The sequence below is a fragment of the Rhipicephalus sanguineus genome, chromosome 1, assembly GCF_013339695.2.
Source record: "Rhipicephalus sanguineus isolate Rsan-2018 chromosome 1, BIME_Rsan_1.4, whole genome shotgun sequence".
Lineage (NCBI taxonomy): Eukaryota > Metazoa > Arthropoda > Arachnida > Ixodida > Ixodidae > Rhipicephalus > Rhipicephalus sanguineus.
This window is the reverse complement of record NC_051176.1, coordinates 312,997,229-313,015,807: the sequence shown is the minus strand read 5'-3', so window position 1 is coordinate 313,015,807 and position 18,579 is coordinate 312,997,229. Positions and strand designations below refer to the sequence as shown.

The following is an 18,579-nucleotide window of genomic DNA, read 5'->3' as shown; positions in this document are numbered from 1 at the left end:
ACCTCAGAACCAATACATATCCCTGATTTCTGCAGATAAACGCCTTCCTTCCAGCCTACCAGCGTCGACTTTAAATACGTGGAAAGAATTTCTACCAGGGCTTTTCTAGAAACCATTTGACCTTTGTTATAGCAGTTATGTGCCAGAACCAGTCCGGTAGGAAGGCCTTCCAACAGCTGTAAAATTAGGCACCGAAATGAATTTGTTGAATGTGTGAAGGGCGTAGTGTTAACATACCTTTGTTTGTGGTCAAAGTTACGTCGGACAGACAGGCAGATGCCTGAATGTGAGATGGCTCAAACACAATCAAAAAGTGAAAAAAAGGTTGTGATGGTTCCTTGGCGGCTCATTGCGCAGAATGCAAATGCGTGCCTTTATCTGACAGTACAACAGTGTTGGCAACTCACCCTAAGGATAGCACCAGGCTCATCATTGAGGCGGCAGCGATTGCTAATGGAAGCTGCATCAGCAGGCCATCGATCGCACTAACAAAAAACAAACTAGACTACTTAAATTCACCCGCACGTGTTGGTCCTACGTAGTTTTGCTGCTTTTTGTTTAGGTTTTCCCCTTGTGCGTTGACTGATGTCGTTTTAATCTCATGTGACAGGTATATATGTGTGTCTTGCTTCAATAAACGATAGTTGGAAGTTACCGTTTGTCCTCATCGTTTCTTTGTCCGCTGTGCACTTTTTTGCGCTAAAGTTTAAGCATTATGGAATACCAACTAGCCCGCTGCCACACCTTACTTCAAGTGCTCGAGCCTGTGCAGCGGTGTCAACCTCATGGCGCACGCGGGTCGGCGTAGTTAGCGTATTCACCGCCGTGCGAGGGATGGCTCCGCTCCTGCGGCGGCGCCACCGTTTCGGCGAGGTTACGAAGGCGCACGGGGAATAGCAATCAGGCTCTTTTGGAGCTTGGCGCGCCGGTCGGCGGTCGTCTCTTGCAGAAGGTCCGTGGGTACGATTCCGCAGGTTGGTCTCACTGGCTCTCGCGGTGAGTCGAACATCGGCGACGCCGCATTCGCGGTACGTTGTGTGTTACATGGTTGTGTCTTTCGTTCTCATTCTGTGGGGTTGCCAGTTATTTCTAAGGCTCGGCTGGCGAGCTCACTGTTATGTAAAAGCTGTTAATAAATGTCAACGTGTTCGTTTCACTACTGTGTGTACTGGATCTGTTTGTTCCGAGAGCGGCTCCTGCAAGACCCCACACATTGTATATTCACCAATGCTCAATAGTTCTTAGCGAATCTCACGGAAGTGACCATATTCCTACGCACATGATATTAAGAGGTCTTGACGGCTGTCCCTCTCCTGGGTGCTCAAGAAAGATTGACTGGGAAGCGTATCAAACATCCCTATTGCAAAAACCAGCGCCGTTCCAGTACGCTTTTCGGCGCTGCACCACACCGAGAACACTGGTATACGCTCTAATTCACTGGGACTCCGGTGAAAGCACTGGGAAAGAGCTGGGTCGCACTGGTAGAACCACTGGCCTTGCCGCTGTGATGCTGGTGCTCACTGGGAAGCGCTGGAGACGCCGGAATTCTCACTGGCGTGCGCTGGCACATACTGGAGCCTGCACTGTTCTGTCAGTGCCGCGCGCTGCTTTCAGTATCGTGCGCGGCGGAATGCTTTTGTATCGTTGAATATCGAATGTCTGATTCGATGATACCAATGGATGCTATCCTAACGGGTCCCAAACATGCGTCACAAATTCTAGCTTGGCAGAGAAAGACGAGGAGAGGTGCACTATTTTCATGATATACGTGATATGATATATGTGCAATCACGGTCACTTTTAATGTTTCCCTGTCGAATGTGGGGAAAAATATGTTAATAACTCAGAGCAGCCAACACTGATCATTTTGCTTTCTACCACGCTTTTTTTATTCATGCAGCGCTGATAACGTCGTTAATTTTTGCGGAGCACGTAGCAGCAATGAATACACATTTTGCGCATGCCGCTCATATATATCAGTTTAGCATCCGTGATGTGTTGCGGTAATGACTTCATATTGTAATGTTTAAAAGTCTGGAGGCGTTGGTCTGAACTTAGAGAGCAAATCGTTACATCGCCATGCAGTTCGCAAGAAGTAAATGAGCTCTGGCTTCGCGACCTCTCCCAACGGAGGCCAGAAAAACTGCCGTCGTTCGATATCGCCACACCGGAAACGCATCTCGGGCAATTCTTGCACTTCTACTTACTTCAGCTATACGTTGGGTAACCGTTAAAAAGGTTTCGAGGCTAACATGCAGAAACTTCAACCATAGCAACTCATCTGCGCCGAGATCGGCCCTACCCAGTGCGGCTCCCAGCGAGTGTTAGGCCTAGAGTACCGGCCGAGTCCGTCTACATGCCACCGGCGCTTCTTGGTTTAAGTACACGCAATTCCAACATGTAAGATGTACTGTAAAGTATGGTCTGGACATCCGTTAAGCTAAATTAACCATTTTTTCTTGTGTACGGTGTCCGCACAAGGAGTAATGACCATCAATGCGACGCACTTTCAGCAACAAACTTAGGGCCAAACAACGAAACGTTCCTTTCCTTCGACCGCGTCCTCATCTTACGTGAGGCCTCCTTACAGCCAAGTACCGACGGAGGAAGCAAGCTGAAAGCTCCCTTCACCCGTCCTCGCGGGAGGAATGGTTGCCGCGCTCCTGCGTTCGAGATTATCGCGTATAAGCTTTGCTCACAAGCGTTTATTCTGTAAAAAAAAGTTTGGTCACCACATCACTTCTAAATTGAAGTGTTTATAATAGAGACGCGCGTACGCTTTCTTCCAACTGCGATTACTAAATGTGAAAAGCCACCGTAGTCGAGCGCAAAACGTGGTGCGTTCTAGCAACACTGAAACGCCCGCCTCTTTAAACGCTGTCATGCAGTCTAAACGCGCTTCACCGTCCGTGCAGTGCACGCATGCTCGCGTCTCCCCGCAGAGGTGGGGTGGGAGGGTTGCCTCGGAAACAAGCATCACGTAGCCTATCTCATCACGTGGGCTAGCTGTGAGGTGAAGCGCTCGTTCAGGGCCAGGAGCGGACCTAAGGGGGCACGAAGGTAGCCCCAAAGCAACCTTAAGCTGAGGAAGCGCCAAGGAAGCCTTCACCGAGGGCTCCTCAGTGAGGAAGCTTTCAGAGTGACATAAGGCGGCCTCACCAAAATGAAGGCTTCCTTACTGAGGAAAGGAACGTTTCGTTGTTTGGCCCTTAGGCTCACCGAAAGCAGCCGGCCGCACTCGCCGGTACTTATCTGACTCATACATCAGAACACATATACCTGTCAACTGGTACGCGTTAATGAACTAACACACCGGCATCTTTTTTCAACTAATTGTATTTGTTTTTGCGGAGCGGTTTTATAGTTGTAGGTATCGATAGAACTGCACGTCAGAATACAGACACGCCCGCCCCGCAGTAATATCGTCGCTCGCGCGAGAAAACTACTCAGTATGAATTCATGTAGGCGCGTGTTTATCGAACGAGTCATTATAAAGCTTCTGTACATGTTGATCATTAGCAAGGGCGAGAAACGGCTAATAAAAATCGGCAGTAACAGCCGTCCAACTACACCCTTCTCTTCGATCCATTTGATATTTTTCGGAGTTAAAACGGGAATTCTTAAAGAAACCTAGGGCTCTTCCCATTTTGGGCATTTCATTCGTTGCCGGCCACCCTTTCTTTGTGTCTAATAAAGAAGCAAGCGTGATTTGGAAAAGAAGATCGCGTCTTCCTTGAATACACGACACCAAAATATTTAACGTGTCAAGACGTTTATTAACGGGCACTCAGCGACGGCGCACGGCAGCGACAGTCAAAGCGGGGCGACTCTCTGCACGAGGGGCGTTCTCTCAGAGAAGAGAACGACCCACTGGAAGGCGCTCGAGAGGACGACCCATTACTGAGTAGGAACGCGTCGTTACAATTACCCCGGCTACGAAAAGGGAGGCGCCTGGCGACCTAGCAACTTGTCACTATGAGCGGGTCATGGTAGGGCTTCAGGCGCGCCACGTTGACAATGTCGCGCCCTCGACGGCGCATGTCCGAAGATGGGTCGATGGGTTCGATCAGGTAGTTCACCGGGGATGTGCGTTCGACGACACGGTGGGGGCCTTCGTATTTGGGCAGCAGTTTGGAAGAGAGGCCAGGTGCATAGGTAAGGACCGAGAGCCATACGAGCGCTCCAGGAAGGAACGTGGGCGCAGAAGTGGTGGTGTCACCGCGAATGCGTTTCTGCTGCTCTTGGCTATGCGTAGTAAAGGTCTTGGAGAGCTCGCGACACTCCTCAGCAAATCTGGCTGTGGCAGAAATAGGCGCACATTCAGATCGATCCGGCTTGTAGGGAAGGATTGCGTCGATGGTGTGCGACGGGTGCCTGCCATACAATAAGAAAAATGGTGAGAAACCAGTAGTGCTCTGAGGAGCGGTATTGTAGGCGTACGTGACGAAGGGCAGAATGATATCCCAATTCGTGTGGTCGGCGGCGACGTACATCGAGAGCATGTCGCCTAGCGTGCGGTTGAAGCGTTGAAGAATGGTGAGAGCTCTATTTTGGCTGGTGCGCAACGAATTACGGCGGCGTGACGGGCGAGAAAATCCCATCCCAGGATGACGTCGTGAGAGCATGAGGAAATTATGATGAATTCGACGGCGTACAGAGCGTCCTGAATCATGACACGGGCTGTGCACACCGCTGTCGGGTGAATACTGTGAGCGCTGGCTGTACGGAAGGAGAGCCCGGAAAGTGGCGTCGTCACTTTTCGTAGTAGTCGGCTAAATTTAGCGTCCATAACGGAAACGGCAGCTCCAGTGTCTACAAGGGCCGATGTGCGCACACCATCTACAAACACGTCTACTACGTTTGATGGGCTTTGCTGAGGGCTTTGGCTGTTCGATAGCGTCGCAGCCCTTGCCTCTTGGACTGCGACGACTAGTTTTCCTGATTTCGTGCGACCGGACGAGGCCGCATCGGTGACAGTGAGCGGCGTCGTGGGGACGGTGAACGACGGGTAGATGGACCTGGGCGTGACGTCGGTGACATAGGCGGCAGCGGGTCATAATACGGGCGACTGGACTAGTTGGTGACGGCTGATCCGACTCGAGACGGCTGCACGCGGTTGCAATAGCGGGCGACGTGACCGGCGCAACCGCACGCAAAGCAGATCGGGCGGTTGTCGGAAGTGCGCCATCGGTTTGCCGGGCTAAGTCCCATCCACGTGGCAGGACGCGAGGGACGGGGCGGCTGCTGATATGACGACTGCATGGTGGGCTGCAGTCGGGGCGTATGGACGATGTCGGCGTACGCAGCCGGCACACTCGCTTCGAAGGCCTGAGGCCTGGCGACGGCTCCAGCGTATGTTAGCGGGGGCACCACAGGGAGCGCTGGGGGCGGCCTGGCTGCAACTTGTGCGTAACTGAGCGGCGCAGACGCCGGAGGGGGCTGGTGGTATCTGGCATAACCTCCGCGATTTCCTGCTCAATAGCCCGGCGTAGGGGAGGCAGCAGTGTGGTGGACGACTGTACAACATCCTGCGGGTGAGAGAAGGCCAGTAAGGAGAACTGGCGGGCAATTTCCTCCCGCACGAATGACTTGATTTCGGCGAGTAAGACGGAGTGGTCCGACACGGCCGACAAGCCAGCGAGTTCGGCGTCGCGTGATGGAGGTCGACGCGTCGTAAGCCGCTGCCGGCGTAGCTCCTCGTAGCTTTGGCACAGCGTGATGGTCTCTGCCACAGTGCGAGGGTTTTTGGCGAGTAGCATGGTGAAGGCATCATCGTCGATGCCTTTCGTGACGTTCCGGATCTTCTCGGCTTCAGTCATGGTTGCGTTGGCTTTCTTGCACAAGTCGAGCACGTCTTCAATGTAGCTCGTGAAAGACTCGCCGGACTGCTGGGCTCGTTCACGTAAACGCTGTTCGGCTTGCAGCTTGCGAACGGCAGGGCGGCCAAACACGTCGATGATGGCGGTCTTGAAAGCGGACCACGTACCGAAATCGGATGCGTGGTTGTTGTACCATAGACTTGCCACACCCGCGAGGTAGAAAACGAGGTTGCTCAGTTTGCCTGCCATTGGGGACGCTCACACGCTCGTAGATCGCGAGCCAGTCCTCGACGTCGGTGCCATCAGCGCCGGTGAAGATAGGAGGGTCGCGGATGCGGGGGACACCCGGATATTGACGTCGGTGCAAGAGGAGGCGTTTGCTGGGCGGCGTCTTGAGTCATGGTAGCAGGCACGGTACGGGATCGTAGCTCCAAGGGCATCGAATGCGGACCGTAGTTGTTTAAAGGGCACAGCACTCTCTACCAAATTGTCAAGACGTTTATTAACGGGCACTCAGCGACGGCGCACGGCAGCGACAGTCAAAGCGGGGCGACTCTCTGCACGAGGGGCGTGCTCTCAGAGAAGAGAACGACCCACTGGAAGGCGCTCGAGAGGACTACCCATTACTGAGTAGGAACGCGTCGCTACAAACGAAACAATGTCTTACTGTATTGACTAGCCATTTTACAGCGACGTCGACGTGTTTCAGCGTGGTGCTGTGGTAGAGTACTCGCTGGGAGATTGAGAGGTGGCGAGTTCGAATCCTCGTAGTGGAGCTTCTGTTTTTTTCATACGGCCTTTTTTGTCTTTTTTTATTGCACTAATGCTTTCCGTATGACTTTCTTTACTAATATATTTATGTAGGGAACGTAGGCACCGCCGTTTTAACGCTGTAGAGCCGTTTTGCGCTTGAGTACCCAGCGCCTCCCATTAAAACGCTGCTCCAACGGCCCAGTATCCAACGCGACGCTGGGCCCATAATCGGGCATGGCACTGGACACTGCTACCTAGTGGCGCTGGGTTTTTAATAGGGATTAGTAGAGGACAAGTGCACGCACAAACCACCTGAATCAATTGAAGAGTGATTTGTCATGAGATGGAAACTTCTACGAGTTTTGATGGTTCTCCCTCTCCTGGGCGCTCAAGAAAGATTGAGTGGAACGCGTATCAAACATTAGTAGAGGACAAGTGCACGCACAAACCACCTGAATTGATTGAAGAGTGATTCGTCGTGTGATGCAGACTTCTACGAGGACGTGCAGGGTGTTTCAGCTAAAAAGCACCAAGTAAAAAAATTAAACATAGGCGCTAAGCGTCTGCAATTAGTGAAGTATTGTTCTGAGTCATATAGAGCACGTTAGAATAGTTTTTCCAATCTGCCATGTTTGGCAATCAACAAAGATTGCTTAATGAACTTCTTAAATATTACTATATGGAAAAGTTTTCAATACAAAAGTTGTAGCGCCGCTTGTCCAGAAACATCGAATTTTTGAATATATGTTAAGATAACTACCATCCTTAATTTTTTTCGGCATTTCTTTAAAGTGCGCGAATTTTAAAAAAATACTACTGACTGCCGCCAGACGCTCGGCACTTTTAGTGCCCTCAAATATAAGTTGAACGAATTTTCAGCCAGGGGCCCCCGAGTCTACTTCCCAGTAAACCACGAATGTCCATGGTACGTAGCGGTATAATCCAAACATCCAGGACGAAAGAAGATGTCTTATTTGCGTCTGAAAGATGTCCAATTTTCGCTTTGCGCAATGTGGACGTCTAAAAGATATACAAAGGCTTATTGTAACGGACGTACAATGCACATGTACGCTGTGTGAACGATGGACGCATTTTGGACGTCAGTGACAAACGGTGCACATTTGTGCTTATTTTTCACAAAACACCGACCTTCAAGGGATTAGAAATAATCAGCGAATGTTTCAACGACACTAGATCGGCGCATCCACTGAAGTCTGGCATTGATTCCTCGCGTTAGCTCGCAGAAACGGATGCAACAAAAGAGAAAGAAAAAGAACGGAATAAATTGGGCGTTTGCTGATGAAAACACCGCTGTCGTCTGCTCCTCAACGCTGCCAAAGGCGCGCGCTGCGTGTTCCCCCACCTCTAAGCGGCTCGCGGTTTTTTTTTTTCCCGTCCCTTTTTGGTTTTCCTTTCTGCGTGGCCTCCGACATTAACCGGCGGTGCACGCGCCTGCCAATCTCGGAGGCCATGCTCCCTGCACCGTGGTTGCGGCTCTGCGCCGCAAGGCGCCGTGTCTGTCGGTACGGTATGAGTTGTGCACACTGTACCATCGGTGCATTTTATTTGTGTTATTTTTGTGATGTTATCTGGCCATCCACGGACGCCCGTTCTAACGGGAGAGTGATATTTGTTGATCCCGGCCCACATCTTGAAGCCTACATTTTAAGTCTCAAAGGCTATGCTTACTTCCGTTTGCAACGCAAAATACGTCATGGCCGCCATGATTTGTACGAAAAAATCATTACTTTTGTAAAAACTTAGTACAGTTACTTTCTAAATTACAATGAGCGGCAATATAAAGCATGAATTTGTACATAATCTTTCCCTAAGTTGTGACCATGGTTGTGACACGCGTCGACGTCGTCCCCATCACCGCCATCGCCATCACGTCTTCTTTGCACATGTACGCACATTGCGTACATGTTTGTTTGGACCATTCGTGGTTGGGTCTTGAGGTTTGGTCCTGCCAGGGCCAACGCTGCCAGCAGCGACGTTTGTCCGCCGCTTTTTATCTGACGTATGTGCACTTACGTTGACCGCTGTTGGGTATTGTGTGGTGGATGTTCTCTGGCTGTGTCGCGTGCAACAAGAACAGTAGAAGAGTTTCTGAACTCCGGTCGCCTCGGCAGTGGGCCATTGGCCAGCAAAGGTACGTACTACTTACGCTCTCTTATGCTTTCCTTTAGTGAATAAGGCCGTTGTGTAATGCGTGAATGGAGGTTTTTGTTTCTTTTCGCAGTTGCGTGTTCCTAAACCCATAGTTCATACCGTGTCGTCTGGCATGGACGTAGACCACTGTTGGGTACTGTGTCGCGTACAGCAAGAACCCTGTCCGCCCCGGCAGTGGGCCATTGGCCAGCAAAGGTACGTTCTCTTATGGTTTCCTTTAGTGAATAAGGCCGTTGTGTAATGCGTGAATAAAGGTTTTTGTTTATTTTCGCAGTCGCGTTTTCCCAAACGCACAGTTCTGTATCGCCGTGCATGCCTCGGTGATATCGACATCATTACTTCTGCTTCGTTTCCTTGATGTAATGGTTTGTAGCTGCCAGAGTAGCCATGATAAGCTTAGTTTAGCCTGTCCTTCTGTAGTACTGTGCATTTGTTAGCGTTGTTTTTCGTGGTATGTCGCAGCTGTAGTTCTGTTTTTATTTGTTTAGCTGTGTGCGCTTGCTTGTTGTCTCTTTCCCTAGCATGCCAAAGTTTAGTTGGAATAAGCGCCATGCTCAAATCAGCCAATGGCGGAACTGTGCACATACACGCTATGATCTGTGGACTAACACATCATTTGTCGAGAGAAGAGGGAGCAATGTTTAGGTGACTGAGAATTCATTGTACAATCCAGGGCTCGTGCTGCGATATAATATTTGGCTTGTGTGTTCTCGGGAGCCTCGACTACCTATTGGCAGCGCTTTCTGACCATGCTCAAAAAGTGTTGCGGGTCCCCTGCAAGGTAGCGATACCGGCTAGGTGAACTGATTAGCTCCTATATTGAAAATTAGAAAATGGGAAAAGTACAGTTTGCCTTCATAGAATGGGGAAATTCTCTTGCAGTTCATTGCAGTCAGTGATCCAGTCAGTGATCCAGTCAGTGATCCATTGCAGTCAGTGATCCAGTGATCCATATATATATAGTCTCGCAGAGAAAACGAGCCCTAAAAGTAATCGTCTGTCCTATATATATATAATACAGCGTTTGTAGCCGTATTTAGTGCATAACACACCTTTCCTTTCATGTTAGCAGTTTTAATAAAAGCAGCGCTTCATTGTTTGCACCTGATTGGGAACTAATGCATCACACACAAGGCTTAGTCGTGTCCAGTATGAATGTTCTCAAGCTTGCAAGAAATGTTCTCCGTCACCATTTAATGATGATGACACCATACTTGACACCCTTGATGGAAGGCCGTTTGTAGCAGGTTTCAGCTTTGTACTTGACTCTTCACTGCAGGAAATGCCCTGACTCATTTTATCCTGGAGAAAAGTCATATTACATTGGATAATAATTAACTTTCACCTCCTCCAGTTAATTACTTAGGTGTCATGTTTTTTTTTAAAGAATTTAATCTACTTTTCTTGAAGCAGTGCGCCTTCATGTCACATTTTTTGGGGGAAAGACCGACAGTCTCTGCGTATCTTAATACTTTTTCACTTTACGATAGTTTTGGGTGCCCTCTCAAAGTCATAGAATTGGGGCTCCATTGATGTGTTTTGCAAAATAGCCATTTTAAGGCATAAAATAGAAAGAGCAATGCGACAAGTTTCTCTGGTTCAAGCAGTTTCATGAACTCTCGATTCCTTTACTGTACCGGCTTTATTTTTTTTTACCTTCCTTTCTACTTGAATCCAGGCACACAGCGATCGGACTGAGCATATCAAGTAGCCCCTCCTGTGACCCACAAGACCACACTCATTCGGCCGAGGAGCCTGTCTGGACTTACGTTGAGAGTGCTGGCAGACAGTTTGTTTTTTCTGGACTTATGTTGGGACTGCTGGTGGACAGTTTCGGTTTTAGTCTTCAGCTGGTGCACAGTTCACTTTTATCACACCGCCTCATCTCTTTTGTGTGTATCTGCGTTCTCTAGACATTTAGCCTGTGTTCTTACACGTTGAGAGTACTCCTATGGTTTACAGCATTGCTTTGCTCATATAAACTTTTGTGATACTGCCTTGTTGCTTTCGACTCACTTCATTCTCTTGTCATTTCGCCAGTATTGAAACACTCTTATGATTGTATGTGCAGTAATCTTTCAGGGCAATGCATTGTACTCATTGTGTGTAACAAAACATTGCAATAGCCTGAGAAGAGTATTGCACATTTGATGTGTTATCAGATGTGTTATATACCTAAAAGGAACAATGTGAGGTATGTAGCGCGCTCTCCATAGAAGGCAGTACAATACACGAGGGTAGCGATGCGGGCTTGTTGGTCTGTCATGGTTCTTGGATGTGGGCGCGAAATGACAAGGACGAAGGGAGGAAGACACACACACTGGCGCTACTGACAACAAACGTGTCTTCCTCCCTTCGTCCTTGTCTTTTCGCGCCCACATCCAAGAACCAGTACAATACAACTGCTCTTTTATGCCGAGACACCTACACCTACTTCCAAAATCATAAATACTAAAATTTACGAAATAGTGATTCGCAACAGTTACTTTCAGGTTACAACAGTACATATAGCGAGCACTCAAGCGAGCGAAAAGTATTGTGGCCTACAGTCTGTCGAGCGTTCGTTTTTGAGAGCCATAATTAGTGCACCTCACAAGCCGCTAGACGTCATGTGGATGCGAATTTAAGGAATGAACATCTTTTAATATGTACTGATGGGCTAGTTGGTGAGCCATGATTTTCGAATAGGCAGCGCACAAAAGGGCAACAAATACGCACACATAAGACTCAAACACAAGCGCTGTCAGCGCTTGTGTTTGCGTCTTTTATGTGTGCATATTTGTTGCCCTTTTGTGTGCTGCCTATTCGGAAAACATCTTTTAAATGTACAGAACATCCAGCCTTAATATCCATACAACGTACTGAGAGCGTGATCTGGGTGCATTTTAGATGATCTATAGTACATCCGTGAAATGTCATGTGGAGAAATGTAGATATCCAGAAGATGTACTGAATATCCCGAGACTAGCATTCTATGGATATCTAATGGACATTCATGGTTTACTGGGTTGGTGCGACTGCTCTTGGGAGTGGCGGACACAAGTGGCAGACGCCAAAACAGGGGCACGCGACAAGGCGTCGGCACGACGTTCGAACTCCCTTTGCGGTAGCGCACAACAAAGTTGTACCGCTGCAAGTTGAACGCCTAGCGCGCGAGGCGGCCGGAGGGCTCACGCAAGCGCTTAAGCGAGGTGAGTGCCATGTGGTCCGTCTCCACCACGAATGGCACACCGGCGACGTAGCAGTCGAATTTCCGGAGAGCAAAGACTATAGCGAGACATTCCATTTCAGTCACGCTGTAGTTGCGCTCGGCGGCGTTAAGTGACCGGCTCACAAAGGCGACTGGCCGGAGGACGCCGTCGTGCTCCTGAAGCAGTACCGCCCCGAGACCCAGGTCCCTCGCGTCCGCTAGGACAATGAACTCCCTGTTGAGGTCGGGCAGCTTCAGATCGGCTGTGGCCACTAGAGCTTCGGATAGCGCCCTGAAGGCTCGCTCTTCGTCCGGCCCCCAGCTCCATCGTGCCGACTTTTTCAACAGTGCGGTCAAGGGCGCTTGGATGTCCGCGCAGTTTGGGATGAACTGTCGGTAGTAGTTCACCGTGCCCAAAAAGCGCCTCGGGCCATGAATGTTCGCCAGCGTCGGGTACTCCGCAATGGCTCGTACCTTCTCCTCGCACTGCAGAACGCGACCGCTCTCGATGGTATTCAGCTCTCGATAGTCTCAGCTATTTGAGCTTTCTTCGGGTTCAAGATCAACCCGCCGGCACGCAACCTCTCGAGGACATCCTCCAAGTGGCGGAGGTGCTCCTCGAACGTTCGAGAGAAGATGACGATATAATCCAGGTACGCCATAGCGTCCCCGAGGATGCCGTCAATCAGTATCTGGAACGTAGCTGCAGCTCCAGAACAGCCAAACGGCATGCGGGTAAACTCGTACAGACCTCTGTGAGAGGTGAACGCAGTTTCCTCCGCGTCAGCCGGCTCCATCTGAACCTGCAGGTAACCGCGGCTAGCATCCAAGGTGCTGAAGTAGCAGGCACCGCCTATAGCAGCCACGATCGAGTCACCATTAGGCATAGGATAAGCATCCTTCCTCGTGACCTCGTTCAGCCGGCGGTAATACACACAGAGCCGCTAGGAGCCGTCTCTTTTGGGGACCATTACCACCGGTGAACCCCAGGGACTGTTTGAGCGTTGGACAACTTCAGTCTCAATCAACTCATCCAATGCCTGGTCAATTGATTTCCTCTTGGCCACACTGACGGGGCGAGGATTGCATTTCCGCGGTTGTGCGTCGCCTGTGTCAGTCCGGTGCCTCAGAAGAGAGGTGCAACCCGGGCGCTCAGTGAACATGTCACCTAAACGAGTCAGCAGCGGCAACAGGCGTGCCTTCTCATGTTTCGACAAGCTGTCCGGCAAAGGCGGCAGCGAGCGATCCGAGCTGCTGCTTACCGGGGTGTTCACCGGCGTAGCCGAGACCTCGTCCACCACGGTAGCGCTATGCTCGAGAGAAAGTGGTAGGTACGGACCGTTTTCCGCCGCGCCGGCCAAAGGGCCAGTCTTGGCGTCGGAGTGAGAGACACGGGCCGAGGGGGCTACGCTTTGTCTCCTCACCCCTTGCTCCCTCGTGGCGTCCGGCGACTTACGGGCAGCCGAGACCACGGGAGGTGTAGCGAATGGCCGTAGGGCGCCGGAAGGGCCGTCCCTGTAGCCTCCGCTCGCGACATCTATCACGATACCCGTGCGCACGAGAATGTCGCGACCAAGAGTCACGGGCACAGAAAGACTCGGGGGATGCACAAAGCGCTGTCGGCGCGCGCGATTCTCCCAGCACACAACCAACCACGCAGCGCCGCACGAGGTGGCGGTACCGCTGGCGAGATGGAAGGCAGTATCGCAAGCTCGAATGCGGACAGAGCGGTCGCGCGAATGAGCCGCAACCTCTTCGCCGAACAGCGAGATCGAAGCCCCGCTATACAGCAACGCCGCAAACTCTCGACCAGCGATCGTAAGGGCGGTGAACGGCGCCGGCATGGCTGGAAAGTCATGTCCAGCGCGGCACGCTATGGTGCCAGAGGTTGGGTTACACCACTTGCTCTCGTACTGCTGTCACCGCCGGCGAGGGGGAGCTCATCGACGGCTCACCCCGTTTCTCGACGGGAGAGCAGGCCCTTGCGTCGGGTGGGGCGCGTTGCATGTTTGCGCGGTGTGGCCACGCTCATGACAACGGTAGCAGACGACGCCTTTTCCCCCATCTGTGAGGGCTTTTGGCGACCCCTGAGAACTAGGAGGCCTCCGTTCGCTAGCCGCAGGGGGGGCTCCGCGATCGGATCTCCCCTCGTGCATTGGAGCACGGGGGTCCCGTTCTCGTTCGCCTTGCAGTGCAAAGGGGCACCCCCGGGCGTACGAGGCCGCCTTGTGATTAGGGGGATTACGGGCTGACGAGTCACCACCTGCCCACGCACAACGAGGCTCGAGAAAAGCGGACGGCGGTGGCGGCGAGCGGTAGGCTCTCGCCGCCAGTATGTCGCCCTGAATACGCTTCCCATCGGAGGCCAGCTCGTTTAGGTTACGATAACGGGCGCTCCGAAGGTAAGCGGCGAAGGTTGGATGAGCCTGGCGAATGGCTCGCTCTACCTTCTCCGCGTCTGATGCCGTAGGGTCGGCAAGGAGGTAGAGCTCGTGCAAAGCCCGGACGTACTCGAGAAGAGATTCGCCGGCATGCTGTGTTCGGAGCTCCAGCTCGCGACGCATGCGACGCTCGTAGTCAGGAGGAAGGAATTCGCTACGGAGGCGCGCCCTAAACTCCTCCATCGAACGAGCTTGGTGGCCGACAATTCAGTACCACCACGCCGCTTAGGCTGTCAGCGATACAGGCAATACACTACCGAGCATAACGCTGTCGCTCAGCCCCATCGCCAGCTGATAGTGGTGCAGCGCCTCGAGGTTCTCTGTGGCACTCATGCGGTCCGAATAACCGCTGTACTCAGGCAGAGGTACCCTTAGGCTACTCGGTGCGCTTGGCTGAGGAAACTCGGGACTTTAAAGCTCAAGGCTGCGAGCGCACCGCTTCCAACAGGACGTTTAGGAGCTGCGCCGCAGTTGCGTGCAGCGGCGTTTGCTCCGTCGGAGGTGCGGCCGTAAGAGGGTCGCACGCCTGTTCTCCGGCATGCACATCAGACCTAAGGGCCAGTAAACGGCATGGAGGAGTGTAGGGTTGTGTCCGCTTCGGCCTGTGCATGAGGCCTTACGCGATAGGCAAATGGATCGACCGGGGAGCAAGGTGGCTCACGTCTGTCGAAAGTGCCGCCTACGCGAGTCTGAGGCATGCGAGCGTCGGAAAACGTGGCGACGTTGTCGGCCAAGCGAGCTGGCTCGCGCACGACATTGTCAACCCATTGCGCTCCTGACCAAGGTGGCTCAGTGAGAGCGTGCATGCCGACACCTAAGTGACCTAGGTAGGAAGGCTCGGGTGCGGCGGTTTGGGCCGTCAACTGCGCTGCTGACAAGGAAAGGCCAGCGAGCGGAGACGACGCATTGGAGGGGCCCGTAAGCGCGTGTTCCGCGTGCGTCTCGAACAGTTGATAGAGCACGCAACTGGCTTGGCTAGGACTTTAGTCCCCGTTCGAGCGGTTAGCATCACCATAGGGGGCCCTAAAGAAGGGATCTCTCCCGGTGACCGAAAGCAGAGGGCCACCGAGGCGACTGTAACTCGTGCTGTCGGGTTCGTCCGCATCGAACGAGATAAGGTACGTCGCCACGGGATCAAGCTGGAACGAGCGCCTCGAGAGGGACTGCTCTGATGCTATGCCGAAACCAAGTTGGGCGTCAGTTATGTGGAGATAGGTTTTGCACGAAGCTTACCCTACGAGGCGACCGGGATGGGACGCGACGTTCAACACTGCCGCAGCGAACAAAGACGCTACGGCCGGGTTCGTCGACTCTCCGTCACGGCGCAGAAAAGGCACTCGAGGCAGGTTGTCAACAAACAACGCGGGTTTATTAACCCAAGATGCAGCATAGTACGACAGTCATGGGCTTGCAGGCCGTAAGAGGAACTCCGCAAGACCGATCGAGTACGCTTGCCAGCGGCGCTACGACTATCACACAAAGGGCAGCAGTCGAGCACACGAACGACAAGCCGCCTGCTAGAGCAGCGCGTCAACCTATTGGGCAGGCCTTAGAGCATCTGACGCGGGCAAGCCCGCGCCAGACAGAAGCGAGCTCGTGGAGAAGGGGGTTGTCACTGGCGGCCAATGAGGACAGGCATTGCGCAGTGACGTAGGCTAGCAGCATGTCCGTACGCGTGGCTCGTGCGGGGAAGATCACAAACTTGCCCTCCGTCGCACCACGACGCTGCAGGTAGCTCGAATGATATCTCGGGTCGCCACTCGTGCCATGGCATGCGCAAGGAGGACACCCTGAAACTCATGCGCAGCCTCAGTAGGTTGATATACACTTTGTCCTACCAACGACTTACCAAGACCAAGTAGACTCCGCAATACCTACAAGGCGACACTCAAGCTACCACCGGGCACTCCCAACAAGCAAACTCCTCGCGTTGGGTCTGCGAAGCGCAACTAGCCATGTAGCTGCAGAGGCTTACGTCTCGGCTATAGCCAGCCAGCACCAGACGAAAGTACATTCCAGACTACATTCGTGCCACCTATAAGGTTGCCCCTATGCTCCGCAATATGGACCCCCGGCAACATCAGGGTCGACGGGAAGCCAGAATGGAAACTTCCCTCGACTGAGAAGAACGCCACGTATTATGTCGAACTATGACCAAGGAAGTATGCATAGTTCTGGACTGCACCCGCCAAAGACTGGACTGCACCCGCCAGTGCATCCATAAGATGCCACAATATCACCGAGGCCAAAGAAACAGTCATTGCCCACGGCCACAGACAAAGACGATCACTCACAATCCTCACGGACGCCCAAGCGGCTTGCCGCAACTGCTGACAAGGGCGCCTCAGCCAACCCGCCTTCTGTATCATCGTGAACGCTACAGGCACGGGCGAGTATCCCGATGCACACTTGCACACTACTCGTTATCGGATCATATGGCAGTAAAACAGCGCCGGTGAAAACAACAGACCAGACGAGGAGAAAGACACGTAACACAGGGAGCACTAACAACTTAGTGCACACAGGTGTCTCTTTCATAGAGCACACAGGTGTCTTACTTTCTTCGCTAACCACCCGACACAATTTTGTCAGCTTGTGGGGTGCGGTAAACACCACCTTTACTCCGCCCTTTCCGCCACTGCCTTCAAGTTGTGCGAAACGGAATGTACAGTCGCGCTCAATATGACTTGCAACACAGGAGCGCGTGGCCTCGCGAGTTCAAAGGCTCCTCATGTTTTCCACTAGCCATTATTTCCATAACTAAACGCGGTTCTCTCACTTGCGGATGATCCCAAATAAGGAAATATGATTTATTTGGGGAAATGAGAACAAACTGAAGCCATGCGCAATCTTTGAACTCAGGAGGCCACGCGCTCCCGTGTTGCAAGCCATACTGAGCGCGACTGTACGTAAGGAATGGCGGAGACATTCGGAGGCTTCTTCTAAGAAGCATTGCGACACGTTTGTGCAGTGCACCGATAATGTGGTTTACGCAATCCCTTTGTCTTGCAGTGCGACATACATAGGCCAAACAGGAAGATACCTGAATTATAACTTAAAAGAGCACAAATACAGCACAACGAAAGTGGTATCAGGGCATCTAGGTATCCATTGTTGAGACTACGATTGCGCACCTCGATTTGAAAACACTGACTTCATGTACAAATCAGCTGACAGATTGACAAGGGAGGTTGTTGAAGCCCTAGAGATAAAAAAGCTCGGGGAATCTTGTGTCAGCATTCCTTCTGTTTTGCTTTCGGTGAAGGATATCAGATTTCTTGCAGGAACCGTTTTTCACGCGCAGTAGGAGTGACCACGTGATGCACTGTCATATCTCCTGTAACCTTCTTCTGTTTATTCACGCGAGCGCAGTATTTATTCTATGCAGATACTGAATAAACGTTCAGTTGTTAGTGCGCCTTGTGTTACGTGTCTTCCTCCTCGTTTGGTCTGTTGTTTTCGCCGGCGCTGTTTTACTGCGAATATGAACCAACTAGCCCAAAAGTACGTCTTGACGGGATTATATGGACCCTTTGTCACATGGGGCTGAAGGGAAACGAGGCGGCGGATTGAGTTGCTTGAGGGTATACGAGGCGAGCACCCTCTAACTCCGCCTCCGAGGTACCCGTTCCCGTCTCATGTGACTACCTGGCCATACTGAACCACTACAAAGGACTTAAGCGAGCCTATTCGCCACCCCACTGAACACTAAATAAAGAGGAAGGGGTTAGTTGGAGGCAAATCCAAACTGGCACGTATCCTAATTTGCAAACCCTCAGACAAACTTATCCTTCGGCTTATTCTCCTCGCTGACCATGGTGTTCAGCCAAAGCCAAACATCACGTTGGCATGTCACGCGATCACTGCCATACCACCCATGCAACAACTGACAGCGTAGATATGGGAGAAGCTCCTGGCCAGCGAGAGCCTAGACGATTGGCTGAGTCTGACAGACCGGGCCCGCAGAGCGGCAACCGAAAGCGGTGCCCTGGACTGGCGAAATGCTAGAGACCCGTGTACTCAGATTTAGGAGCACGGGAAAGAACACCGTTAACGAACACCACTACCCGAATAGCTACCCATAGAGCGTGTAATATCGTAAACAATGAGAGCGTTCGCTTATGGACCAATTCACATTTTTTTAAGTATCTAAAAATATTTCCCTTCGTGCTGGAAATTTCGGGATTGAAAAATTACGAATAAC

The 18,579-nt window shown here is 51.8% G+C and overlaps 2 long non-coding RNA genes across 2 annotated transcripts in view; both read left to right on the top strand.

Annotated features, from left to right (window-relative positions):
* The window catches only part of LOC125756919 (uncharacterized), a 496,701-nt gene that overhangs the window by 330,555 nt on the left and 147,567 nt on the right, over nucleotides 1-18,579 (top strand). The window lies entirely within an intron of this gene.
* LOC119379439 (uncharacterized) lies at nucleotides 8,519-10,619 on the top strand. Its single transcript, XR_005181189.2, has 3 exons — nucleotides 8,519-8,724; nucleotides 8,815-8,939; nucleotides 10,423-10,619. It is a non-coding gene; the product is annotated as an uncharacterized LOC119379439 (long non-coding RNA).